This window comes from Bison bison, unplaced genomic scaffold (assembly GCF_000754665.1).
Source record: "Bison bison bison isolate TAMUID 2011002044 unplaced genomic scaffold, Bison_UMD1.0 scf7180017864277, whole genome shotgun sequence".
NCBI classification, from domain to species: Eukaryota; Metazoa; Chordata; class Mammalia; order Artiodactyla; family Bovidae; genus Bison; species Bison bison.
In genome coordinates this window covers 1,744,815-1,758,673 of record NW_011494849.1, presented here as the reverse complement: position 1 = coordinate 1,758,673, position 13,859 = coordinate 1,744,815, and the positions used below count along the sequence as shown (strand labels likewise).

Here is a 13,859-nt window from a genome sequence, read left to right as displayed (position 1 = left end):
TTTTTTAAATATGGCAACCCATTCCAGTATTCTTGCCTGGAGAATCCCCATGGTCAGAGAAGCCTGGAGGGCTAGAGTCCATGGTGTCAAAAGAGCCAGATATGACTAAGTGACTCAGCACAGCACATAGTTTTTAGTTTTAAGCCTTAACACAATGATGAGGCCCTTCCCAGTCTTTCCTGTTCCAATCACTCCAGCTTCAGTTCAGTTCAGTCCCTCAGTCAAGCCTGATTCGTCACAGACTTAGACACACCTGCTCCCTATCTTGCTATTTACCCTTTAGAAACTATCTAGCATGCTTCCTGGAATGAATTGCATATTCAATAAATAGTTGTTGAATAAAAAGTTTAGCAACCACAGCTATATGACATTTATGAGCAGTCTGTGTACACACTCCACTTTCTGGACTTTGTTGCATATTTCCTCTCCTAAAACATTCTTGCTTTTTTTAATGTCTATTCATGCCTCTGACTCTTGAGTCCCATTTCTGATGTCTTTTCACCTTGGAATGTTTCTTGAACCCCAGGTATTTGTTGTGTGTCCCTCAAAAAGGCTTTCAGAGTAAGTACCCTTTTTCCCACTATCTTATTCTTTATAGTACTGTGTTTTAATTTATTGCTTTCTTTTGTGAGTCTATGAGTCTAAGGTCTGTGAAGACATCATTCAGGTTTTTCTTTATTCACTGGTGAAGCCCCAGAAACTGTCACTATTTGATACATTCCTTGGGCTGAAAAAATATTTGTTGTTTAATGAGTGTAGGGTGGGTAAAATGAATGGAATATACTTATGCTGGTGTTGCTTTTTTTGTAAATGGGGCTACAAATTTAAACCAACCAAACAAACAAAAATTATAATGAAATTTTAACAAAAAGGAAATGTGGAAAATATTTTTTGATTTTTTAAATAAAAATATAAAAACCAATAAATATGAAATAATCAATATAAAATAATAAATATTGAAAAAATAGTGACAGAGAAATATAGGGGAAAACAGAATGATGATATCATGCTTAGGGCTGGGAGATTATCAAGTTAAAGTATATGGTCAAAAGATAACGAGTTTATTTTCAGTTTCTTCCTTATTCCTGGTTTATCCAGGAATAAAACCAATTCTTAGTTTTCAAAAGACATATACCTAGATTACTTCTCTGAGTCTGAAACAGGTAAAGGTAGAAAACATTTCCTAGTTGGCAGTATTACATTTTGCCCACTATTTTATTGAATTTATTCATATATGCTTATACTTACATTTATTCATCTAACATTTATCATAATTTAGACATTGTGCCTTGAAGATAATATTATTGGCAAGTAGGTAAATATTTTACAGGGTATGACTTAATTTTTTTAATAAATTGAAATTCCTGTCTGTTATTAGATCATTCTTTTACTTGGATCTTCACTCTTTTTGATGGGTTATCAGGATAAAATTGTAACATGAGCAACATATTGCTTTGTATCACTTTGTAAAATGATTCTTAATGCAACAAGAAAATTTGGAATATTGTGCAACATTCCTTAAATTCCCCTTAGAGTTTATATGTTCCATTGCTTATCACATATTAATGCATATATATGGAATCTAGAAAAAAGGCAAAGATGAACCTATGTGTAAGGTAGTACCAGAGGTGCAGATGTTGAGAATTGATTTGTGGACACAGAGGAGGAAAGAGGATCTGGATGAACTGAGAGAATAGCATTGAAAATACCATGTGTAAAATCATTTGAGGAAAGCTTCTGTACAGCACAGGGAGCTCAGCTTGGTGCTCTGTGATGACCTAGAGGGGAGTTATGTAGCATGGTGTTATATACCACATACTATATATATAGATATAGATATAGGTAGATATAGGTAGATAGAGGATCCCGGTGGGCTTCAGTCCACAGGGTCACAGTCAGACATGACTAAAGCGACTTAGCACACTCCATATATACAATTTCAGCACAGTCCCTGTCTCAATAAATGGTAAGTAGTTTCATTATGGTTTTCCAATAGTCATGTGCAGATGTGAGATTTTGACTATAAAGAAGTCTGAGCACTGAAGAATTGATGCTTTCAAACTGTGGTGCTGTAGAAGACTCTTGAGAGTCCCTAGGACTGAAAGGAGATCCAACCAGCCTTTTCTGAAGGAAATTAACCCTGACTCTTCATTAGGAGGACTAATGCTGAAGCTGAAGTTCCAATATTTTGGCCGCTTGATACAAAGATCTAACTCATTGGAAAAGATCCTCATGCTGTGAAAGAGTGAAGGCAAAAGGAGAAGGGGAGGCAGGGAGATCATAGGATAGCATCACCAACTCAACAGACATGAGTCTGAGCAAACTCAGAGAGTGGAGGAAGGAGGAGTCTGGGGTGCTGCAATCCATGGGTTCCCAACGAGTCAGAAATGATTTAGCAACTGAACAACATAATTTTTTTAATTTGGGATCATTGTCTGACCGTGTATTTCTGCAGTTAAGAACATGGTCTAAGACAGCAGCTAAAACTATGGTTCTTCAATATTTCTGTTTTGGAATTTTCCTATTCTATTTGTTTAATCACCTGTAAAATGAGGATAATAGCAATGCCTATTTATCTGGATAGTTACAGAGATTACTGCTCAATATCATTGTGTTTATTTTTTGTTTTATACAGTTCAGTTCAGTTCAGTTCCTCAGTTGTGTCTGACTCTTTGCCACCCAATGAATCACAGCAGGCCAGACCTCCCTGTCCATCACCAACTCCCAGAGTTCACCCAAACTCATGTGCATCGAGTCAGTGATGCCATTCAGCCACCTCATCCTCTGTTGTCCGCTTCTCCTCCTGCCCCCAATCCCTCCCAGCATCAGGGTCTTTTCCAGTGAGTCAGCTCTTCGCATGAGGTGGCCAAAATGTTGGAGCTTCTGCCTCAGCATCAGTTCTTCCAATGAACACCCAGGACTGGTCTCCTTTAGGATGGACTGGTTGGATCTCCTTGCAGTCCAAGGGACTCAGAAGAGTCTTCTCCAACACCACAGTTCAAAAGCATCAATACTTCAGTGCTGAACTTTCTTTATAGTCCAACTCTCACATCCATACATGACCACTGGAAAAACTATATCCTTGACTAGATGGACCTCTGTTGGCAAAGTAATATCTCTGCTTTTCAATATGTTATCTAGTTTGGTTATAAATTTCCTTCCAAGGAATAAGTGTCTTTTAATTTCATGGCTGCAATCACCATCTGCAGTGATTTTAGAGCCCCCCAAAATAAAGTCTGACATTCTTTCCACTTTTCCCCATCTATTTCCCAGGAAATGATGGGACTGGATGCCATGATCTTAGTTTTCTGAATGTTGAGCTTTAAGCCAACTTTTTCACTCTCCTCTTTCACTTTCATCAAGAGGCTTTTTAGTTCCTCTTCACTTTCTGCCATAAGGGTGGTGTCATCTGCATATGTGAGGTTATTGATATTTCTCCTGGCAATCTTGATTCCAGCTCGTGCTTCTTCCAGCCCAGCCTTTCTCATGATGTACTCTGTATATAAGTTAAATAAGCAGGGTGACAATATACATCCTTGACATACTCCTTTTCGTATTTGGAACCAGTCTGTTGTTCCATGTCCAGTTCTAACTGTTGCTTCCTGACTTGCATTAGAATGAATTTATTAAGGCATATAGATAGATAAAGCTAGAAAAACTAAGTCTCAACTTTGTAGAAGGTTCCAAACATGAAAAAGTAATCTCCTGCCAGTTTGTCTTACATTTCATGAACCATTTTCTTTCCCCATTTCAGAATCTATGATTTGTAGTGGCTATTTTTCCCCCTTATGCCAAAGGTCTTCTTTGCTGAAAGAATCAAGCATGTCCTTCTGAAATTTGCACCAGGAGAATAAATGCTGGTCTCCATGTAACTCTTATGACCTGAAATAGCTTTTCTATTACACAAATTCTTAATGACATTTTTCATCTGGGCATTTCTTAAGGTATAGATGAAGGGATTTAACATGGAAGTTATCGTAGTGTATAATATAACCACTGCTTTATCAAATGGTAAAGAAACTGTTGGTCTTAGATATACAAAAATGCAGGGCACAAGGAGCATGGTGACAACTGTGATGTGGGAGACACAAGTGGAAACGGCCTTGCGTCTTGCTGCCAAACTGTGGTTCCTTAGGGAACGCAGAATGACCACATAGGAGCTCATTAAGAGGATAAAGTTTATTAGACAGATGAAACCACTGTTGGCAACAGCAAATAATCCTATAGTGTGAGTATCAGTGCAGGCGAGGTTTATAAGGAAATGGCAGCCCACTCCAGTGTTCTTGTCTGGAAAATCCTGTGGACTGCGAGCCTGGTAGCTTACTGTCCATGGGGTCGCAAAGTGTCGGACATGACTGAGTGACTTCAATTTCACTTTTCAGATCACACAAAAAATGGTCTATGACATGAGGGCCACAGAAGGATAATCTGAAGATGAAAAAGATCTATATGATTCCATGAAGAAAGCCTCCCACCCATGCCACTCCAATTAGCAGCCAACACACCCTCCATTTCATGATGCTTGTGTAGTGCAAGGGCTTGCAGATAGCTACATAGCGGTCACAAGCTATCACAGTGAGCAGGATGGCCTCAGCACTTCCCAAGAAGTGTTCCCCAAAGATTTGGGTCATGCATCCATTGAACAGGATGGTCTTCCTTTCACAGAGGGAATCAACAATCAGTTTAGGGGTATTCACAGAGGCGTAGCAAGCGTCAATAAGAGAGAGATAGGCCAGAAAAAAGTACATGGGGGAACCCAGTAATGGACTGACTATAATGGTGACCATGATGAACAAATTTTCTACCACAGAGATGATGTAGATGACCAAAAACATGATCTTCTGCAAACTATGTATGTTCTGCAAACAAAAACTATGATTGTTCTGCAAACAAAATATGATCTTCTGCAACTCTGGATTCTGTGTGAGCCCCAAGAGAACAGTCTGTCACATTGTTCCTATTCTCCATGTATTTTGTATTATGGTTCATTATGTTACCTGAAAAAAAAAAAAAAAGTTACTTTTAAGCACCTTAACCTTGAGTTCATTGAGCCTCTCCATGGAATAAAAAATAAATGCACAGATTCTATGGAGTTCTGAGTTTTTAAGTTATTTTTTTGATATAGGAAAAATGTTTCTGATCTCTTAAAGGTAACTCGTATACACCCCTGGGGAGAGAGAATGCTTAGTTAGAGACATGAGGGACTCTGTGAACACATAGGCAGGAGATTTTCTGTGCACATATATTCATGTGAGATGATACAAGCCCAATATGAATCAATAGATCTCACATACAGTGCCAGCCAAACCAGAGATGAAAGGTAGAATATGGATGTAAGAGCTACGAATGCAAAATCAAGGGATTTTTCCTTTATTCGTAGGAAATTAGAAACCATGTAAGTTAAATGAAAATGTGAGAGTAAGGATGAAGAGGGATGTGAGAGAGAGGGTGTGTTGGATTTAATTCCAAAAATGATCTTTTTCTGACGTGTATGAAGTGGGATGAGGTTTAGTAAGGGGAGGGAAGACAGAAAAAACATTAGTATCATACTCTTTATAATAGTTCACATAAAGTGTAACAGACCTTTGGGAATAGAAAAATAATGAAAAGATAAAGAAGCTACTGTGCCAGAATGCTGCAGTGGGTAGCCGTTCCCACCTCCAGGGCATCTTCTCAACCCAAGGATTGAACCCAGGTCTCCCACACTGCAGGCGGACTCTTTACTAGCTGAGACACTGGGGAAGACCAATAAAATAAACATGTTTTCTAAATACAATGACTTTAAAATAATTGATAAATATACTTTAATGATAATATGCTATATTCACAGCATTATTACAGTCTATGTATATTTCTTTCATATAGCAGATGAGAAACAATCTTAGTATATAATAGTAAAAATATAGTAGTAATAATAATATTAGCTAAAACTTGCTGATCATTTACTGTGCTCTAAGAGGCACTAAGCACAGCTGAGAGGAGCTACCCCACATCCGAAGTCAGGGGCAGAAGCCCGGAGGACCCAATTCCCGAAAGGCAGCAGCCAAGAGGAATTACCCCATGTCCGCCGAGGTCAGGGGCAGCGGTTGAGAGTGCCAGGCTGCGACGGCGCAGGAACGGCCGAGAAGAGCTGCCCAAGTCGGAGGTCAGGGGTGGCAGCTGAGAGGAGCTACCCTGCGTCTGAGGTCAGGGGCAGCAGCCTAGAGGAGCTACCCCATGTCCGAGGTCAGGGGTGATGGTGGAGAGGAGCTAACCCACGTCTGAGTCCAGGGGCGGTGGCAGGGAAGAGCTGCCCCACACCCCCATGCCCGAGGCCAGGGGCGGCGGCCAAGAGGACCAAACCCACGTCCAAGGAGCAGTGGCTGTGTGGGCACAAGAGGGCCTAGAGGAGCTATCCCACATTGAAGGTCAGGAAGGGTGGCGGTGAGGAGATACCCCTCATCCAAGGTAAGGAGCAGTGGCTAAACTTTGCTGGAGCAGCCATGAAGAGATACCCCACGCCCAGGGTAAGAGAAACCCAAGTAAGATGGTAGGTATTGCAAGAGGGCATCAGAGGGCAGACACACTGAAACCATACTCACAGGAAACTAGTCAATCTAATAACACTAGGACCACAGCCTTGTCTAACACAATGAAACTAAGCCATGCCCGTGGGGCCACCCAAGATGGGTGGGTCATGGTGGAGAGATCTGACAGAATGTGGTCTACTGGAGAAGCGAATGGCAAACCACTTCAGTATTCTTACCTTGAGAACTCCATGAACAGTATGAAAAGGCAAAATGATAGGATATTGAAGGAGGAACTCCCCAGGTCAGTACGCGCCCAGTATGCTACTGGAGATCAGTGGAGAAATAACTCCAGAAAGAATGAATGGATGGAGCCAACGCAAAAACAATACCCAGCTGTGGATGTGAGTGGTGATAGAAGCAAGGTCCAATGCTTCAAAGAGCAATATTGCATAGGAACCTGGAATGTCAGGTCCATGAATCAAGGCAAATTGGCAGAGGTCAAACTGGAGATGGCAAAAGTGAATGTCGACATTCTAGGAATCAGTGAACTCAAATGGACTGGAATGGGTGAATTTAATTCAGACGACCAATTTATCTACTATTGTGGACAGGAAATCCTCAGAAGAAATGGAGTAGCCATCATAGTCAACAAAAGAGTCCATAATGCAGTACTTGGATGCAGTCTCAAAAACTACAGAATGACCTCTGTTCGTTTCCAAGGCAAACCATTCAATATCACAGTAATCCAAGTCTATGCCCCAACCAGTAATGCTGAAGAAGCTGAAGTTGAACGGTTCTATGAAGACCTACAAGACCTTTTAGAACTAATATACAAAAAAGATGTCCTTTTCATTATAAGGGACTGGAACACAAAAGTAGGAAGTCAAGAAACACATGGAGTAACAGGCAAATGTGGCCTTGGAATACAGAATGAAGCAGGGCAAAGACTAATAGAGTTTTGCCAAGAGAATGCACTGGTCGTAGCAAACATCCTCTTCCAACAACACAAGAGAAGACTCTAAACAAGGACATCACCAGATGGTCAACACCGAAATCAGATTGATTATGTTCTTTGCAGCCAAAGATGGAGAAACTCTATACAGTCAGCAAAAAACAAGACCAGAAGCTGACTGTGGCTCAGATCATGAACTCCTTATTGCCAAATTCAGACTTAAATTGAAGGAAGTAGGGAAAACCACTAGACCATTCAGGTAGGACCTAAATCAAATCCCTTATGATTATACAGTGGAAGTGAGAAATAGATTTAAGGGCCTAGATCTGATAGATAGAGTGCCTGATGAACTATGGATGGAGGTTCTTGACATTGTACAGGAGACAGGGATCAAGACGATCCCCAAGGAAAAGAAATGCAAAAAAGCAAAATGGCTGTCTGGAGAGGCCTTACAAATAGCTGTGAAAAGAAGAGAAGTGAAAAGCAAAGGAGAAAAGGAAAGATATAAGCATCTGAATGCAGAGTTCCAAAGAATAGCAAGAAGAGATAAGATAGCCTTCCTCAGCGATCAATGCAAAGAAATAGGGAAAAACAACAGAATGGAAAGACTAGAGATCTCTTCAAGAAGATTAGAGATACCAAGGGAACATTTCATGCAAAGATGGGCTCGATAAAGGACAGAAATGGTATGGACCTAACAGAAGCAGAAGATATTAAGAAGAGGTGGCAAGAATACACAGAAGAACTGTACAAAAAAGATCTTCATGACCAAAATAATCATGATGATGTGATCACTGACCTAGAGCCAGACTTCCTGGAATGTGAAGTCAAGTGGGCCTTAGAAAGCATCACTAAGAACAAAGCTAGTGGAGGTAATGGAATTCCACTTGAGCTGTTTCAAATCCTGAAAGATGATGCTGTGAAAGTGCTGCATTCAATATGCCAGGAAATTTGGAAAAGTCAGCAGTGGCCACAGGACTGGAAAAGGTCAGTTTTCATTTCAACCCCAAAGAAAGGCAATGCCAAAGAATGCTCAAACTACTGCACAGTTGCACTCATCTCACATGCTAGTAAAGTAATGCTCAAAATTCTCCAAGCCAGGCTTCAGCAATACATGAATCGTGAATTTCCTGATGTTCAAGCTGGTTTTAGAAAAGGCAGAGGAAGCAGAGATCAAATTGCCAACATCTGCTGGATCATGGAAAAAGCAAGAGAGTCCCAGAAAAACATCTATTTCTGCTTTATTTTCTATGCCAAAGCCTTTGACTGTGTGGATCACAAAAAACTGTTGAAAATTCTGAAAGAGATGGGCATACCAGAGCACCTGACCTGTCTCTTGAGAAATCTGTATGCAGGTCAGGAAACAACAGTTAAAACTGGACATGGAACAACAGACTGGTTCCAAATAAGAAAAGGAGTACATCAAGGCTGTATACTGTAACACTTCTTATTTAACTTATATGCAGAGTACATCATGAGAAACGCTGGGCTGGAAGAAGCACAATCTGGAATCAAGATTGCCGGGAGAAATATCAATAACCTCAGATATGCAGATGACACCACCCTTATGGCAGAAAGTGAAGAGGAACTAAAAAGCCTCTTGATGAACGTGAAAGTGGAGAGTAAAAAAGTTGGCTTTAAGCTCAACATTCAGAAAATGAAGATCGTGGCATCCGGTCCCATCACTTCATGGGAAATAGATGGGGGAACAGTGGAAACAGTGTCAGACTTTATTTTGGGGGGCTCCGAAATCACTGCAGATGGGGACTGCAGCCATGAAATTAAATGATGCTTGATCCTTGGAAGAAAAATTATGACCAACCTAGATAGCATATTGAAAAGCAGAGACATTACTTTACCAACAAAGGTCCATCTAGTCAAGGCTATGGTTTTTCCTGTGGTCATGTATGGAGGTGATAGTTGGACTGTGAAGGAGGCTGAGCGCAGAAGAATTGATGCTTTTGAACTGTGGTGTTGGAGAAGACTCTTCTGAGTCCCTTGGACTGCAAGGAGATCCAACCATTCCATTCTGCAGGAGATCAGTCCTCGGATTTCTTTGGAAGGAATGATGCTAAAGCTGAAACTCCAGTACTTTGGCCACCTCATGCGAAGAGTTGACTCATTGGAAAAGACTCTGATACTGAGAGAGATTGGGGGCAGTAGGAGAAGGGGACGACAGAGGATGAGATGGCTGGATGGCATCACTGACTCGATGGACGTGAGTCTGAATGAACTGCGGGAGTCAGTGATGGACAGGGGGCCTGGCATGCTGTGATTCACTGGGTCACAAAGAGTCGGATACGACTGAGTGACTGAACTGAACTGAAGAGGCCATCCAATACTTTGGCCACCTGATGCAAAGAGCTGACTCATTTGAAAAGACCCTGTTGCTGGGAAAGATTGAAGGCTAGAGGAGAAGGGGATGACAGAGGATGAGATGGTTAGATGGCATCACTGACTCAATGAACATGAGTTTGAGTAAACTCCTGGAGTTGGTGCTGGACAGGGAGACCTGGCGTGCTGCAGTCCATGGAGTCACAAAGAGTCAGACACAACTGAGCAACTGAACTGAACTGAAGATATTTCATTAGTTAAACTTCATTAAAAACTTATGTTTACTACTATTATTATTTTTCTTTTTTTTAAAAATTTAAATTTATTTATTTTGATTGGAGGTTATTACTTAACAATATTGTATTTGTTTTGCCATACATCAACATGAATCTGCCATGGGTGTACACGTGTTCCCCATCCTGAAATCCCCTTCCACTTCCCTCCCCATACCATCCCTCTGAGTCATCCCAGTGTACCAGCCCCAAGCATCCTGTATCCTGCATCAAACCTGGACCTGCGACTCATTTCTTATATGATATTCTGAATGTTTCAATGTCATTCTCCCAAATCATCCCACCCTCTCCCTCTCCCACAGAGTCCAAAAGACTGTTCTATACATCTGTGTCTTTTGCTGTCTCGCATATAGGCCTATCGTTACCATCTTTCTAAATTCCGTATATATGCGTTAGTATACTGTATTGGTGTTTTTCTTTCTGGCTTACTTCACTCTGTATAATAGGCTCCAGTTTCATCCACCTCATTAGAACTGATTCAAATGTATTGTTTTTAATGGCTGAGTAATACTCCATTGTGTATATGTCCCATAGCTTTCTTATCCATTCATCTGCTGATGGACATTTAGGTTACTTCCATGTCCTGGCTATTATAAACAGTGCTGCGATGAACACTGGGGTACACGTGTCTCTTTCAATTCTGGTTTCCTCCACATTAGGATGTAGAAGTTTAGAGAAGTTAAGAATTCTATCAAAACTCAGACAACTACAAAGGACAGAGTTAAGATTAGTTTAAATTACACTTCTTTTTTTCCAAATTCTTAAACCATAACTTATAATATTATTACAATAAACAATTAGTAAACTTTTAAAAATAGAACCAATATAGTCATATTTATCTTTACCCTACTTCAGAGACAACCTATACAAAGATCAGAGATGTACACACACAGTATAATTTACTGAAATCCCCCAGTATTAATAACTATATGGTACTGCTTTCATTAAAGGTACATTTTTTTTTTCTCTTCCCTACTTACACTTCCTCCATCAAAAATATCCCTATAAAGCATGAACCCACACTGTTCTGCAAAATGTTGCAAATGATGTTGAAAATGACAATCCCATTGGGAGAGCATATTGATTTGGGAATCAGAAGATCCAGATTAGAATCTTACCTTTTTCCACTTGCTCCTTGTTGATCTGAGGTGAATCTTGGCATCTTATATTTTTGTTTTTCAATATCAAGTGAGAAGTATAATCCACCTCACATCACAGGCTATCATGAGAACTGATTGAAGAAATGTATAAATGTATACACCACACTGTTGGAGATACACAGAGGGCCTTCCTCACTTGTATGGATATTTATGCACTCAAGATTAGGAAGAATTGATATTTTTGGCAATGATACATCTAAACAGTTGACCATACAATAGACTGAGGAAGAATCATCTCCAATTTTACTTTTAAAGAAGTCACAGAGATCCATATTATGTTCAGCATTTACTCCCAGGAAGTTCTTCATATGCATGTTTGAACTAAAAAAGTAATGCTTCATATCATCTGATATCTTTTTGTGTGTGAAATGTGTTTAAGTTTTGTTTTCATACTCATGAGTAGTCTTAATTATTAAAAATAAGTATATCTGGGGTTAGAGAAAAGGGTCTTAACAAGTTTCTTAATCTCAGTGAGACTAGTATTTTCTTCTGTTAAATTAGGTTTATGATATCTTTTGAAGAAGGTGCTGAATATATTTACTACTGTATTCAAAAAGTATTAAAATATAACAATTACTATATATGGAAAACAACAATCTTTACTAAGCAACAGAACTATTGAAAAACTTACCTGCAGGGAGCTGCCCGTGAGAACGGGGTCCTTTATCTAAAGGACACAGCTCTGGGAGCTGCCTCAGTCCTTGAGGGTTTGCTTGAAAACATAGCTCTCTGTCCCGCCACCCCAGAGATTAGACGATTATTTACTGCAGACACCTGGAGTTCTGGACAAACTTCTCACGCACAGAGAAATGTTATCTGATGTAAGAAATAATAACAGGGTGCCATTCCCATGCTCTCTAGATTTCTTGTGACTTTTTGTAAGATGTATAGGTCAACCAAGAAAAATACTGTCTTGTCTTTCTCACGCTCTCCTGTATAAATATAAGATACTGAATAAAGTCGTGGTCAGACTGCATCCCTTCGTGGAGACGTGTCTGAACCTCTCAACCCCATCTTTGTTGTAGAATTCTTTTACTGTAGTTTTCTTTCTCAGCCGCGCGGTGCACGTTCTTGGGACCTGATCAACTTTGCCGGCTGGCACCGGCAGGTGGCGCCCGAACAGGGACTTGGGAATCGGAGCGCGACGACGGCCACTGCCCACCAAGATTGAAGTTAAGTAACAAGGAATTCCTAATTATTTGAAGTAAAGGGCAGGGAGTGTTATTGTCAAGAGTAATAAATCATGGGACAAGGCAATAGCCCCCAGTTATTTGTACATATGTTGAAAACTATGTTACAATGTAGGTAAATTCATGTAAATAAGTTACAGCTAGAGAAGTTTTTACTTTTTATAGAAGAAGTTTATCCCTGGTTTCCAGAGGAAGGAACAGTTAGTCTGGAAACTTGGAAGAAAGTAGGAAAACAATTGCAGACATATTATTCCTTACATGGTCCCAATCGTGTCCCTGTGGATGCTTTCTCTTTGTGGACTCTCATAAGAGACTGTCTGGATCCTAAACATGAGAGACATAAGATTCAAACGGCCCTTTGGGATTCCACAGAACCTGAAGTTGCAGAGCCTGCCGCCCCCTTCCCCCCCCCCCAGAGCCGCTTTATGCCCTGCCTGAGGGAGTAGCTTGTAAGGCTGGAGGAAATGATGATGTGTTAAGCTCTGATGAACAGGAAGAGTTAAATGAACAAGTGGCTCAGTACCATAGAGAGGATATGCCTTGGGAGATGATGGTTAGCATGTAATCCCCCTCAGGAAAAGGGGAATTAAAGTATTCAGGGCAAAAAAAAAAAAAAAAAATATTCAGGGCTTTCCAAAGAACAGCTGGAGAATTTAATTCAGAAAATTGTTATAACAGTAAAAAAGGAAGTACAGGGAGACTCCCACTCCAGCCAGCCTGCGCCTCCAGCATATCCTCCCTCGATTCTTGCTGGGCTCGATCCAACTCCGCCTTTCATAGAACCGCGAGAGCTTATATCTATCCCTGCTTCTATATCCCAGTGAGAACATAAAAATTAGAAGTGAGATATTATTATCTCCTCTTCAACAGGCGATTAAGCGAGCTAATGAAGAAGGAGAACATATTCCTGGGTTTTCAAGAATCTATCCAGTATTTGAAAATGCTCAACAACAGAGGTATTATAAACCGCTACCCTTTAAACAACTAAAAGAGTTAAAAATGGCTTGTGCACAATACGGCCTGACTGCGCCATTTACTCAGGCTATTATAGAGGCTTTAGGAAATAAAAATCTGCCACCTAATGATTGGAAACAGGTTGCTTGGTCTTGCTTATCTGGAGGATATTATTTACTATGGAAATCTGAGTTTGCTGAGCAGTGTGGGATCACAGCTCATATCAATAGGCAACAGGGACTGAACACCACTTATGAAATGATGGTGGGAGAGAGGGATTATCCAGACACTAATAATCAACTTAATTATTTGCCTGAAGCCTACCCTCAGATTAGTGCTGTGGCTCTACGAGCATGGAAAAAACTTCCAAATTCTGATAAAAAGACTGAAGATTTATCTAAAATTCGCCAGGGGCCAGATGAACCATATCAGGATTTTGTTGCCCGCCTGCTTGAGGCAATTAGTAA

General features: G+C 40.4%; 1 pseudogene; it reads right to left on the bottom strand.

Moving 5' to 3' along the window:
• Positions 1-3,757: 3,757 nt before the first annotated feature.
• LOC104995163 lies at positions 3,758-4,968 on the bottom strand (annotated as a pseudogene).
• Positions 4,969-13,859: the final 8,891 nt, after the last annotated feature.